Source organism: Brachyhypopomus gauderio, chromosome 6 (assembly GCF_052324685.1).
Source record: "Brachyhypopomus gauderio isolate BG-103 chromosome 6, BGAUD_0.2, whole genome shotgun sequence".
NCBI lineage: Eukaryota > Metazoa > Chordata > Actinopteri > Gymnotiformes > Hypopomidae > Brachyhypopomus > Brachyhypopomus gauderio.
Genome location: NC_135216.1, coordinates 24796310 through 24810808, shown reverse-complemented (window position 1 = coordinate 24810808; position 14499 = coordinate 24796310). Strand labels below are relative to the sequence as shown.

General features: G+C 43.9%; 1 protein-coding gene across 7 annotated transcripts in view; it reads left to right on the top strand.

Moving 5' to 3' along the window:
* The window catches only part of tmem196 (transmembrane protein 196), a 32300-nt gene that overhangs the window by 2432 nt on the left and 15369 nt on the right, over positions 1–14499 (top strand). Inside the window, exon 1 of one of the 7 annotated variants that reach the window (XM_077009897.1) lies at positions 6452–6751. The exons of the other annotated variants lie outside the window; for them this stretch is intronic. The gene's annotated coding sequence lies outside the window, so the exon portion shown is untranslated. Of the gene's footprint in view, positions 1–6451; positions 6752–14499 lie in introns of those variants that run through there. 7 annotated transcript variants of the gene reach the window in all.

Here is a 14499-nt window from a genome sequence, read left to right as displayed (position 1 = left end):
GTTTTGTAAGACTCCTTAACTCGAGGACACAACCGGCTCCTGCACGTGTCGAGCTAGGAGATCTGGAGGTTTTGCCCCTTGTATGATCCTCACTGCATTCTGTCGGATTGTTTTGAGAACTCCAGGTATTTGAAACTGACCTGACCTCATTACTGACCTGACAGTGCAGCCGCGCGCTTTCTAGAGCAAGTATGTTTTGTTCAAGCAATCACTGGATTTTCTGAAGGCCGGTGTTACACTGGATCTCATTTTATTTGTGTTCCGCGATCTTCAGCGTGTTAGCGGAAGTCTAAATGTGTCTGGGCACTCATATTTATAGCAATTTTTGCACTTGTACGCAAGTCATGTCTGAATCATTATTCATCAACGCTAGTTTTAACTTTCAGAAAGGATGTATATAGCTACTGTATATCCAATACTTTAAAAGAGTATTCACCACATCACAACAAAGCCAGTTAGACCTTTATTAGAATTTACGTAATAAGTATGGTGTTGTATTTAATTACATAAAAGTCCTACCCTGTACATAGTACATCCTACCCTTCCTTTTGCCCCATAGCTGATTTAGGCCATAACAAAATGCCCCATTTTTTTTCCTTTTCTGAAATATAGCACATTACCCGTATCTTAATTTGCATATTAAAGAGAACTGTAATATGACTAGACATTTTATTTTGAATAATGGGAAATTCTACTGGAAACACTTGATTGCGAAGCCCTAATTTAAATATATGACAATGTAATATTGAGTTTGGCTTTGGCTCAGTTTGGTTTCATGTTAGTCTCACAATTTCATTATTGCAAACCATCATAAAAATCTGAATAATTCTGATACAAAGTAAATCATAACATTTCCAATAGAAGTGCAGATCAGAACTTACAATATTTTTTGGGTTTTTTTTCATCCACAAACTGAAGGGTTCAGTTTACCATTTACCGAGTGCCAACTACCTTTGACCACAATAACTTATGTAACACAAACCTTTTTACCTTAACTAGGAAAATGTCAGCAAAATGCACCCAAAGCTCAAATGGGCCCTACACCGTGGTGGAGGGGGAAGACAATAGTCTGTGCTATTCCCACATGACAGGCCCATAGAAACAGGCCTGAATGGAAGTGCTGGGAAGAGATCCAGACTCTGGTGGTGCGGCTGAGTTAGGGGGAAAAATGTGGGGCAAAAAGGGAGATGGCCCCTAATTGAACAAGAAGAGACAGTGAACACAGCAAAGGCCTTGGTGAGGCAACAGTAACCAGAGAGTGTTGCCACCTGGGTCTCTGGTGCCCAAAATTAATTGTTTCTCTTTTGTTATACTTACATTGGAACAAAATTGGTATCTTGCCACAAGGTTTGAGTGCACAGATGAAACCTTCCATCTTTTAAAATCAACATATTGCTATTCAAGACTATTTCTTGAAAAATAAAACAACAGATATGACCTTAGGGTTACTTCCTGGGCCAAGAAACCAAACTACCAGCCATGTGCCCTCTGTACTTGGTCGAAGTCTGAAGTAGACAGGGTTTTCTCAGCCCATCTCTGCTCTGAGTGTCCCCCCCCCCTCAACCTCGCTGTCTCAGCTCTGTTGTTCTTACTGCTTGACTAGGCTTGGGGCCACGCCGTGCCACTTTAATCTCACGGCCTGTGTGCATCGCATTCCCTCGCTGCCCACGGCTGCCTGTCGAATCACTCTGCCTCTCTCCACCGTTTAAACACGCCGACCTCAAACAGACGGCACCCGCGCCGTCTGCCCGGGGATGGAGATTTTGGCTGGGCCCTTAAAAGTCCACAGCGGAAGCACAAGAGGGTGACTGACGAATCGCAGGGACGTAGAGCAAAGAAGCAAGAGCCCACTGGTGTGTCCACGTCAGCGCTCTGGCCAACTCTTCTTTTGTGAGAAGCCGTGCACTGAGGTCAGAGGTCACCCGGGGAATGTCCAGCAGTTCCCAAACTCTCTTAAGACGGTGTCTGTGGCGAGGACCCAGGTGTTTCCATCACATCAGCTCTGACCTGCACACTGCCAACAGATTTCTTCCTTTAACAAAATCGTTAGTTGATGGACTATGCTCAATGACTACAATCAAAGTAAACCTGTAATGAAAATGACCATTTGATCACCTTATAGTTAATATTGTACATGATTCAAAAGTATTGATCATGTAGAAGGCTGGGTTCCAGTTTTTTTAAGCATCTTTCTAAAAGCAATGACTTTTGTACGTCTCTAAAATGACACTCCATCATCAAGGCCAGAGAAATAATACAATTAAAAATAAACTAAGATAATCAAAACAATAACCAATAACAGTACATCAGGTTTTCACATTTCAATAAAACTGATAAAATCATCCCATTATTTCCTTCCATATCCTGTTTCATTTAAAAACATGTAATTATATGACATTAGAAGTCATGAAGCTGCCATCATAAACCAGCTGCACTCATTCTGTATAATTAGACTTACCAGCATGTATTACTACGGTGTGTGTCAATGTTCTTGACTCCAAGTGCTTCTGGTCATTGTAAACTGAAAAATTCTTTCTAAAGAAACAAGCCTCAGGCTATAATAACATTTATGCTCCATTTGGGGGACTGTTCCACTCCCTATACACTAAAACCTTCACACAAACATCCTTATATCACTTCAGGGGCACTTCTGAGGCCTGATGTTACAGTCATCCTAATTAGAATTTAACACATACATTTTCCTACTTTAATCTAGATGAAAGACAACAGAAATGCAGAGTTTCATTGTCACATGGAGACAATGTAGTTATTTTTGACTAAGAGACTGTGAAACACTTTGATGGTCATAAACTTTAAAAAATGACCTCCTGACCTCCCTCAGACGGTAAAATTATAAAGCGCCTCTTTCTAATGTTCATCTTAATAATAACTCTCTTCCTTGTTTTGATTTAATTCATATACGAGGAATGTATGTGCTCTCAAACAACATGGTATATCAGACAAAATGTTCCCAGTAGACCAGACAGTCCAGATTTTATCTGTATTTATGATAACAGACGGATGAATCATGAACAGGTACTGCTGATCCGTTGTTTGTCCCACCTCGTGAAACACGACACTAAAGAAAAATCAACTTCGTTTACTGTCAGAACGTCTGATTTGTGGCGATGACACCACCTTTTTCAAGTTTAACGAGTCAAACCACCGTTTTTCCTGTTGCAGTGACCACTTCGTGTTTCCTCTTGCAAACTGCGAATACACAATCACTCATAATTCCGCGAGTCGGAGTGACACTGAAAACCACCGACAGCAAATTGACTTATTAATGGTTGAGCCAAGTTTGCACCTTTTTGCTTGCGGCTGTAAACACGCCGTGTCATGGCCACAAATTGAGGGATTCAACGGGTTTTACCACACAGAAATTGATGCTTTGGCCCTCGGCCTCTGTATGTTCCGATTCGTCCCTGCGTCATTTCCCATGTGTTCATTCCCAGCAGGCCGCAGGTATTCCGGTGTCGAAAGGCCTCAGGCGGACCACCACACAGTGGATGGCCGGCCATTTGTGGGTTTTCTTGAAAATGTAAAACACGAGCACTCACCAAACAAATACAACACGTAGTAAAGACTTATTACGTTGTAAACACTGCAGCATACCGTGCTATTTAATTCAGAGAAGAAAAACTTAAATAGACATTTGAAGTCACGAACTTTCCCACTGGAAACCAAAGAAAAACCTTATCATGACATTAGTCGACTACCAACAGCAGTCATTAGTGGTTAGTTTACTGTACCGGAAATCCTTCCTTTTTCACAGGAGAAGACCTGTGGTTTTGAGACCATAACATGAGACTTTACCACAGTGCCACAGTGAGGCAGACTAACATTTCTCCATATCGCATTTGTGTGTGGTTAAACAGCTCGTGTTTTCACAAGAAAAACAGTATATGTGTCCCTATCTGTACAACATAAATGTATCGATTAAAAGGTTGTATCGAAGGAAAAGGTTGTTTTTACTTTTCAATGTCATATTCCCTCCATTAATCACATATGAATTTAGTTTCATCAGTGAACTTCATTTCAACCCAAGAGCCTGCAAGAGATTAGATCACTTCTTGCATAGCATCTGTTCTGCCTTTTTTGACTGTACTGCAGTTTGAATCGTCGTCTCTTGGGGTTAAAAACACGTGAAGTAGCGTACTTCATTCACAACAAGGCTAACCTACTCGCAGTCGAAACGAACAAGCCCCGAAGTTAAAATGTAATGGCCTCATTACGCCTAGACAGCCATGACCTGCATCCCCATTCTGTGCCTGTTCCAGCTGAGGTAGTGAACGGCGTGGCTGGAATGTACGGGACTTTCCTTGGAAGTGGTTGGTAAACACAGAATTACAATTTGAAGGACGATGCAACGTCCCTTAGATTCCTTACGTTGAACGTCAACGTTGAACGTGATTTTTTTTTGGAAAACCAACGCTGCAAAAAGAATTTTGTCCTGCTGCGTCACCTCGAGATTTTGACGTTTGCCTTAAACACGCGCATGTGCGTTATGGGTTTAATGCGCCATAAGCTAAATTGGGAGCATCTCGTTTAAATTTCAGAACCACCACTAGATGTCACAACTCATTCACCAAATACTATTTTGAGACGTTTTCCGGATAAAAAGGAAATATTACGATGGATATAATTGCAGTTGTTCTGCGTTATCTTCGTCCTCAAGTCGCTCAAGTGTCTAGTTACCACAGCTTGAAACATCCACTATAGTTGCTATTGTTTTTCCTTGTTGGACCGTTGGCATTTGTATTTGTAGGTGTTTTCCAATGGTTTATGTTTTTAACGCGAGATGCTTAAAAGTTTACTAGCACGTAACTAATTGACAGCCATGTGATTGCCATTACTGTGTTTGACGGGCCAGGAACGAGCGCCATCACGTGGCAACCATCACGTTTCTTTAGTTAGTCTGTCTTCCTTTTATTGAATCCATATGTCGTGAGACCAAGTGTATTACTTGCTTATCAAAACGTAATGACACGTGGCCACATAAACTGTAGGAGTGATTTCGCTGTGCGGACGGTTTCCCACGATGCTACTTCTATTAAGGCCCAAGACATCTGCAGATATTTCGGCACCGTGATGAAGTGCCTGTTTTGTCAGTTTTGCAGCGCCGAAAACTGACGCGAGTGTTTTGCGCTCAGTGACATACGAACTTTAAGAACTGCTTATCGTAATGCTTATCGTAATTTAAGAACTGTAGTTTAAGGACTTTCAGAACTGCTTCTGTGGACCAGTCCCTTTAATGCCGATTCTGGTTCATAAAGGACTCGATATCTCCATGCACTGTCAGAAAAAATGCTACCAAATATGTTATCCATACATATATTAAATTTATTTGGTTTATTTATATATGAGGAAGGGGAGAAATAAAGTAAGAAATGCATTTTATAATAAATTAAAAATTAAATAAGGAAAGTATTTTTACACATTATTATTAAAAGTTAAATTCCATATTCGTACATGTAAATACAATGGAACCAAACAGGATCAGGAGTTAATTTACTTAAATAAATTCCTATTGCAAGTAATATAACATAAAAACATCAACTATTTGTAAGTACTTTTGTGTACCTTTCAATGCTTTGTACCTATACAGGTACTAAATAGTACTGTGCAAGGTCAAATATGTACCTTTAAAAGTACAGTTGTTGATGGGGTACAGATTTGTTCTTCAAAGTACAGTATTTGTACCCTCATGTACCTTTATTTCTGAGAGTGTGATGAGTTGATGTATGTTTGGTGGAGCCGGTTGAGATCCATAGTCTATGCGGAGTTAATACAGTCTATTCATTGATGGTGATTAACACATAGGTGATAGTTAACATATAGAAAATAATTTTAAGTGCTGTGCATCTATCCAAAACTTACTCTAGACAGTTGATCTGTCCATAATAACGTAATGGTAATACAGTAGTGGACTATACAGTAGCACATTAATTGGATATGCTTCAAGAGATCAAGAAATTTTATACTCAATGATCTTATTAACAAATCTTCCAGTGGTGCTTTGTTAATCGCTGGCTCTCATCACCTGCCTCTGAATTTTAAAATGGGCGCCATACTCCTTTATTTTCAGAGCCAGTGAAGTAATTAGGCCCGGAGTCCCAGTCGTCTTCACTAATAGCTGTCACTCCAGTGAAAAGGCCAATGACTGCGGGCCGGAGGCACGGAGCGAGCCCTTCATCTATCTTTTGTATAATGAGAACAGAGAAAAGCGGTGTTTCTGGCGCCAGCCTTTGAATTCACGGAATGCACCCACGTTTCCAAATAAAGCATGAAGTGCGCTTCCTCAGTATGGATTGCATTGACATAAAAATGGTGGCCACGGCGCGCTCCTCTCTAACGGGGGTCACCGGTTCATTCCACTCCTGTGGTCCTCGCGGATCCCGCCACCGCGTTATGTAGGGCGGGGGGGCTGTCGACGCCACCGCCGCTCTAGTCCCGTGCCCACGGGAGCACGCTTAAATTTCGCTGAGCACCGAACCGCACACACCACAAACGTCCCACTGCACCAGTGCTGCTCCAACATTAGAGGCAGGCCTCCTCGGCCACCATTCTCCCCCCCCTGTCAAAAGCGATTAATACTTAATAAGGGCGCTTGTTTACTTGGCGGGGGAGGAGGACTGACGCAGCAGATGTCCCTGAAGATGGAGATGAAGGTGGAGATAAAGTGGTGGCGGATCCGGGGACATCGCAGAGCGGTGCGACGTGCAGCTGAGAACCTGTACGGGCAGCCTTGGTGAGTCTGGCACACACATGGAAACACAAGCAAACGCTGGGCGCGTACCCGATGCTCACACACCCCCTCTCTGGATGACCTGGGTGGTGGTGTTGGTTTCAAACTGACTGCCTTGCCCAGTTCTCACTGGTAACGTCATGCGGTAACCATTCCAAAACACAGGGTCACACACCACACAAAAATGAGGAGTCATTTTCCGTTACTCGTACAAAAGCACTTCGCAGTAACTTGAAAAATATGACACGTATCGAAACCTTGTGAAACACGAGTAACGAGTTGTGTCACTACATGCTTATGTCAGCAACCAGACAGACTGTCATCAGCACCACGTTATGACACACATAAGACACGCAATGCGTTACGCATTTTTCTTAAAACTGTAGGATAAGAAACAATTGTGGGGGGTGGTGGGGGCAAATGCTTACGTGTTTCTGAGAAGACCTGTGATGAATTCAATCCCAAATACAACTTAAGTACAACAGACAACTTTTGCGACATATTTACGGACAAGAACAACGTGTAACGTCAAGTCACATATTGTACATATTTATCTTTTTTGTTTGGGTAGTTTTTATTTTATATAGTTATATGTCTTTCTCTATAGGTCTGTCAAATCAGTATTTTTTTTTTGTTAAAGACCTTATGATTAGAACATGAATTGACGAAGCAGTCCAGTGTCGTTATATACAGTTAGAAGTGAGTTTCAGTGAAGGTTTGAGGGTTTAAACCATTAATTACCTCTTAATGCTGATCCATCAATGATTGTCTTCAGTCCAAGCATTTAATTACCTGGTTCTATTATTAATTAGGTTATAATTGGATCGTTTGAACCGCTACAGATTGCTATAGGTGTGTTACTAATTCAAAGTGTGCTGGGAGCTGTCCTGTGGTGAAGCATACCAGGAGGACACATTGGACAGGCTTAATTTGAGCTCTACAATTAAGAGTCCATTATCAGTGTGTGAACACTGGACCGCAAGCTGAGAGCTCCTGCTGAACCACCCAACCCCCATTCACACACACACACACACACACACACACACACACACACACACACACACACACACACACACATACACACGCACGCACGCACACACACACACACACACACACACACACACATACACACACACATACACGTACACTCATACATGTGCACGTGTTTGCACATGCCCGCACGCATGCACACTTGCAAACCTGTGTCAAATGTGCGCACACTATAGCAAGGGTGGCACGCTGGCAATTCTTGTGAGTGTGAACGCGAAGAAATCAAATCAGATCAAATCAAATCAGATCAAATGCAGCCTTTGCGCTCTCCAGCCGTAGAAAGCAGGACAGATCGGTCGTGCGCTGGTAGAGAGCAGCAGAAGCAGATATAACATCTGCTGGGGCCTGTCAGCAGGCTAATGATTGCAGCAAGAGGCCAGGCCTGATCTGTCAGCAGCAACATGCGGGAGCCAGCTCAGCAGAGCTGTGTCTGGGAGCGCTGGTGGGGTTGGGGGGTGTTCCTATCTGCTCATCTTTCCATCCATTACTGGCCCTGCTGCAGGAGACATTCGCACGTGCCTTTAATCGCACGCCTGCCGCAAAGCCCAGTTTGTAGATTCCAGAATTCGTGTGTCACCATGTCGTGCTCCATCTTCAATGACTACATGACGTGTCAAGTTCACTTGGGTGAGATCGTGTGACTAATTCGATGGACCTTTTTGTGTATGTGTGTATAGATGGCTCATACTGGTGTTGCTTAGACCAAGGACGGATTAAGGATAGTCTGGGCCCCTGGGCAAAGGGTTGCACAGCCCCCCCCCCCCTTTCCCACACGCGCATTTTTTTCACACACGCATTTTATTATTATTTTTTGTTTCACACGCGCACGCTCACGCGCAATTTTATTTATTTTTTCACACGCGAACTTTTTTCACATACATTTTTAAATTATTTTTTTCACAGCCATTTTTTATATATTTTTTTCACGCGCGCACTTTTTAATATATATTTTTCACACGCGCCCTTTTTTCCACCTGCGCACGCTCACGCGCTTTAAAATTTTTTTTTCCACACGCGCATTTGATTATTTTTTGTTTCACACGTGCATGCTCACATACGCGCAATTTTATTTATTTTTTTATACGCGCACTTTTTTTTCATACACATTTTTTATTTTTCACACATGCATGCTCACACGCGCAATTTTATTTATTTTTTTTCACACGCACACTTTTTTTTTTACTATTATAAAGCTTACACTTCTACTATTATCAATAATGTAATATGCAAATAACAATAAACTTTTTAAAAAGCTGTGAGTTGCTAGATAGCAACGTTACACTAGCCTTGAAAAAGGCTGTGAACCTTTCAAAGTTTAATATAGTTGTAACGTTCGGGCGCAGCCAAGGACGAGACACGGAATCCCCGCTTACGTAGCAAACGTTACGTTTAATAACAACAGATATTGCGCAATGGCGCACGAGAACACTGAAGCACATACACTCAACGTGCAGACTTTAGACAACGACGAGCACAAGACACTGCGCGAACGCACATTAAATAGACAGACCACATTAACCCCACGTGATGATGAGACGAGCCACAGGTGAGACAGATAATTACAAGACACACCGGCACCCACGGAGATACACTGACACAGACGAATAGACGCAGACAACGTACGCCCCAAAGGAAGGGTTCGGGGACCGTAACGTGACAATAGTAAATATAGTAATGTAATATTATATCATGTAATGTAATATAATATATAAGCCTTTGAAAAGACTATAAAAAGAATGTAACAGAATATATGCAATATAGTATAGTATAATATAATATAAAAATATTTATATATATTATAAAATAATATACTGCAATATAAAGGTCAATGAGCCTTTAAAAAGGCTGTTGGTTGCTGATCTGGTAATAGTCAGGTAAAAGTTGTAGTAAAAGCACAGAGCAAGTTCACAAGCTGAACTGTCTGAATGTGAGGAGTTTTGATACTGGCAGGGGGTTTTAGGGCGTACTCACACTAGGCTCTGTGATCCGGGCCCGGGCACGGTTGCCTGCCGAAGCACGGTTCGTTTGGCTAGTGTGAGCGCTCCAACCGTGCCCGGGCCCGGATCAGTTAACCGTGCTCGGGCCCGCTTGAAGAGGTGGGCCAGGGCACGATTCATGTGGACTCGGGCACGGTTCGCTTCTAGTGTGAGCGCTATCCGTGCCCGGGCCCGCTTGGTGCCTCGTCTGATTGGTTCATTTCGCTGGAACTCAAACATGACGTCAGTGATACGATGCTCACGTTAAACAGTCATAGCGGCAAAGCGATTAGCAGACAATCGTTGTGTTAAATTATCGATAAATCTGTGCTTGCACCGTGTTTCTGCACTCCCAAAAACGACTCCAAAAATACAATAAAAAGAGAATCGTGAACTCCATAGTGTTGTGCGAGCGCGCTTTTTTTCCAAATAAAGCGGCGTTGTGATGACGTAAGCGTGCTCGGGCCGGGTTGCTGAAGCCAGTGTGAGTGCAGGCCAGAGGGGGAGTGGGGAGGGGGGATAACCGGGCCCCAGCACGGAACGAGCAAACCGTGCCTAGTGTGAGTACGTGTGAGTTATATAGAACTTGCATATTCACTTGGAAGTTCTCGCAACACCTGATTGGCTCAGCCCCCGTGGGAATTTATGGCAATGTAACAATTTTTCACCACTGAGTGAGAGGGTGGGGGAGGGGTAGCGTGTGTGTGTGTGTGTGTGTGTGTGTGTGTGTGTGTGTGTGTGTGTGTGCGTGTGTGTGTGTGTGTGTGAGAGAGAGAGAGAGAGAGAGAGACAGAGAGAGAGAGAGGGGGCATGGAGAGGAAGACAGGGGAAAGGTTTTGAGTATATTAAAAATGCTGTGTTAATGATATTAAATTAAAAAAAAAAATTAAAATAAAATATTAAAGTTTCATTATTGTCAAGACCCCTTCACACTGCCTTGAAGCATGTCAAGTCATGTCAAACTGTCATTGAATGGTCATTGAATAAGAAGCTGAATAAAATATATTTTCCAATAAATAATCCTCAAACAAATATCAGGGTTACACGCATACGCAGCCACAGCAACTACAACAACTTGATGAACTTGCTGTTTCATCATCTGTCACCAAACCAAAATTGTGCTACTCAGTAAAATTAGCTTGCAGTTCTGTTGTATGAAAAGGCACTTTTCCTTTCATGCATTCCTTCAGAACTAGAGTGACCACTGGTCTCTTTACTGTTGTTTATTAAAGGGGAAACATGAAACTAGTCAAATGGCTTGTTGTTTTCACATAAGTGAAATCACACCCTTGGCCAAATTCACTCAATTTAATCAGTGTCAAAGATAGCATTCATCAGACAAATTGCTTGTCTTAAATTTAAATCATTGCTAAATTGCTAAATTAATTTGTGTCTCTGCGCTTAAGAGAAATTGAACATAATAATTTTGAAACAATACAAATTCAGAAGCATTAAGTAAGGGCCTGAGTTTGTAGGTCCCTAGAAAGTCAAGGAGCCATGGTAAACGACTTCTATGGAAGTCAAGGGCCCCGTAGCAGGGGCCCTCGTGATCAAGGGCCCTCTAATGGTATGCCCTGCTCTTCTCTAGGGCCCCCTGGGAGGGGCTCTCATAACCAGGGCCCTCTAAAAATATGCACCCCTCTTTCCTAGGACCCCTGATAGCCATAAGTCAAAGTCAGAGCAGTGCAACAACGCCTCATCCATTTTCCTAAGGGGCCCAAAAGCATGGCTAGGGGCCCCAAAAGCATGGCTAGGGCACAAAAGCATGACTAGGGCCCTCCAAAGCATGGCTAGGGCCCCCAAAAGCATGGCTAGGGCCCCCAAAAGGATGGCTAGGGACAAAAAGCATGGCTAGGGCCCCCAAGAGGCCCTGGGGTCAAAGTCCCTAATAGTCAGAGGATCCTTAAAATGGAGGGCCCTCGGAAATAAAAATATATTGTACCATAAATATTGATAGGCATCGCAAAAAGTTTTCGGCCAGGGCCCCCCTGACCTCAAGGGCCCCTGGGCGCTGGCCCCACTGGCCCGGTCAGTAATCCAGCCATGGCTTAGACGACCTTGCATCTGCCCTGTAAAAGGTTGTCCGAGGGTTGGCCTAAGACAGGGACGACGGCAGGGATAGTCCTCAGGCTATATATCTTCCTGCCTGGATTCCTGGATCTTCCTGCCTGGATTCCTGGGTCTTCCTGTCTAACTACATTCAGGAGTTCCCTTCTCCTTCTGGATTCCAGCTGTGCTTTCCCTTCTCCAGACTTTTCTTTAACCAAGTTCATACATGAGCTAGTCCAGCTTTCTTTGCAAGCTTAGGAGAGCAATTGCATATGAATGCACAACACCAAACATCATCACGACTGGATGGTGACACAGTCTTACAGGCTGCTTCAATTTTTTAGTTTCATTTTTTTAGGGGTCATTTTTTTAGGGTCTGCTCAACCTGGTTTTCACCACCAAGGAGTGCGATTCATCTTTAGAACACATGCAAAATGGACTGCTTTAAAGTCACTACATTATTGTATATACAATGACTGAAAAGTGAATACAGACATTTTCTTTGCCCTTGCGGTCATATACTGTACGTGGATATAAAATACATTACAGGCTCAAGAGAACCAATCATGCATTGGTCCATTTGAGTCTGAAGTCTGTCTATGGTTATTTGTGCTTCTTGGCAAATGTCTAACTTGCAAAACACTAGGTAATGACATTGACTCCTGTAGTTTAGTAGTAGTCTGACTCAATGGTGTCTTGAATTCTGGCCTATCTGTACTATTGCCTAGGATGAATTCTGTGATCAGATGCAAAGCACTTTGTAAGTCACTCTGGATAAGAACGTTTGTTGAATGCCGTAAATGTAAATGTAATGTAAATGAAGTATGTCCTATGTATATGTCCTATATATACTGCTTAAAAAATAAAGGGAACACTAAAATAACACATCCTAGATCTCAATTAATAAAAATCTTTGAAATCAGTTGAAAATCTCTCATTTCTACCTGTTGTCTGTTCCATTTGCACAAGAGCAGATGAAATTGATTCACAATCAGTGTTGCTTCCTATCTGAACACGAAGTGTGGATGACTTGAAGTTACATTGTGTTGTTTAAGTGTTCCCTTTATTTTTTTGAGCAGTGTATATATAGTATTCACTATGACCAATGAAGCCCCTCCCCCACACACACACACACTTACTGGGCCCACCAATCTCAGCTCTCACCTTCTTGCACATTTAAAAAAGACCCCAAAAAAATAAAAAAGACTGACGTGACTGATCCGCCCTCATAACAACCATTCAAGCTGTTTCCACTTTGATCAGAACCGAAAACATGAGCTCATTTCATGTCGCCATAGAGACAGGTGCTTTGCACCGTTTTGCTCATAACGACGTCATGGACGTGGGATGTCGTGAGTCACGTCTGATAGAGGAGCTGGCGGAGAGGAACGCACCTCTGCAGGTCTGCTGGAGCTGCATGGGCTTCCCCTGCTGCAGACCGCGTGATCTCGGGGGGCTTTATCACACGCAGACCGCCATGTGGTCCGGGTATGAAGACGGGAGACTCCTGCCTGTTTCTGCTGGATCTCAGTATTTATGGCCAAAGTGGTTACTAACTCTTCCCCGAGGGACAAGTTCAGCAGATGAATCTTAATGGACTGTTTGCTGAATTCCTTTCATGTAGCAGATATGTGCAGAAGAGCCTTCAAGGCCCAAGTGAAATATTCTGCCATGTTAAAGCCAGGACTAACCACCACCACCATCACCACCACCACCACCACCATCACCACCACCACCACCATCACCTCCACCACCACCACCACCATCACTACCCCCACCACCACCACCACCATCACTACCACCACCACCACCACCACTACCCCCACCATCACCACCATCACCACCATCACCATCACAACCCCCACCACCATCACCACCACCAACACCACCACCATCACCACCACCACCACCACCACCATCACTACCATCACCACAACCATCACCACCACCACCACCACCACCATCACTACCATCACCACAACCATCACCACCACCACCACCATCACTACCATCACCACCACCACCACCACCACCACCATCACCATCACTACCCCCACCACCATCACCACCACCACCATCACCACCACCACCATCACTACCACCACCACTACCCCCACCACCACCACCACCACCACCATCACTACCACCACTACCACCATCACCACCACCACCATCACCACCATCACCACCACCATCACCACCACCACCATCACCACCATCACCACCACCACCATCACCATCACTACCATCACCACCACCATCACCACCATCACTACCATCACCACCACCACCATCACCACCACCATCACCACCACCACCATCACTACCCCCACCACCACCATCACCACCACCACCATCACTACCCCCACCATCACTACCACCACCACCACCACCATCACCACCACCACCATCACCACCACCACCACCACCATCACTACCACCACCACCATCACTACCACCACCATCACTACCACCACCATCACTACCCCCAACCCCACCATCACCACCACCACCACCACCATCACTACTACCACCACCACCACTACCCCACCACCACCACCACCACCATCACTACCACCATCACCACCACCATCACCATCACTACCACCACCACCATCACCACCACCACCATCACCACTACCATCACTACCATCACCAACACCATCACCACCACCA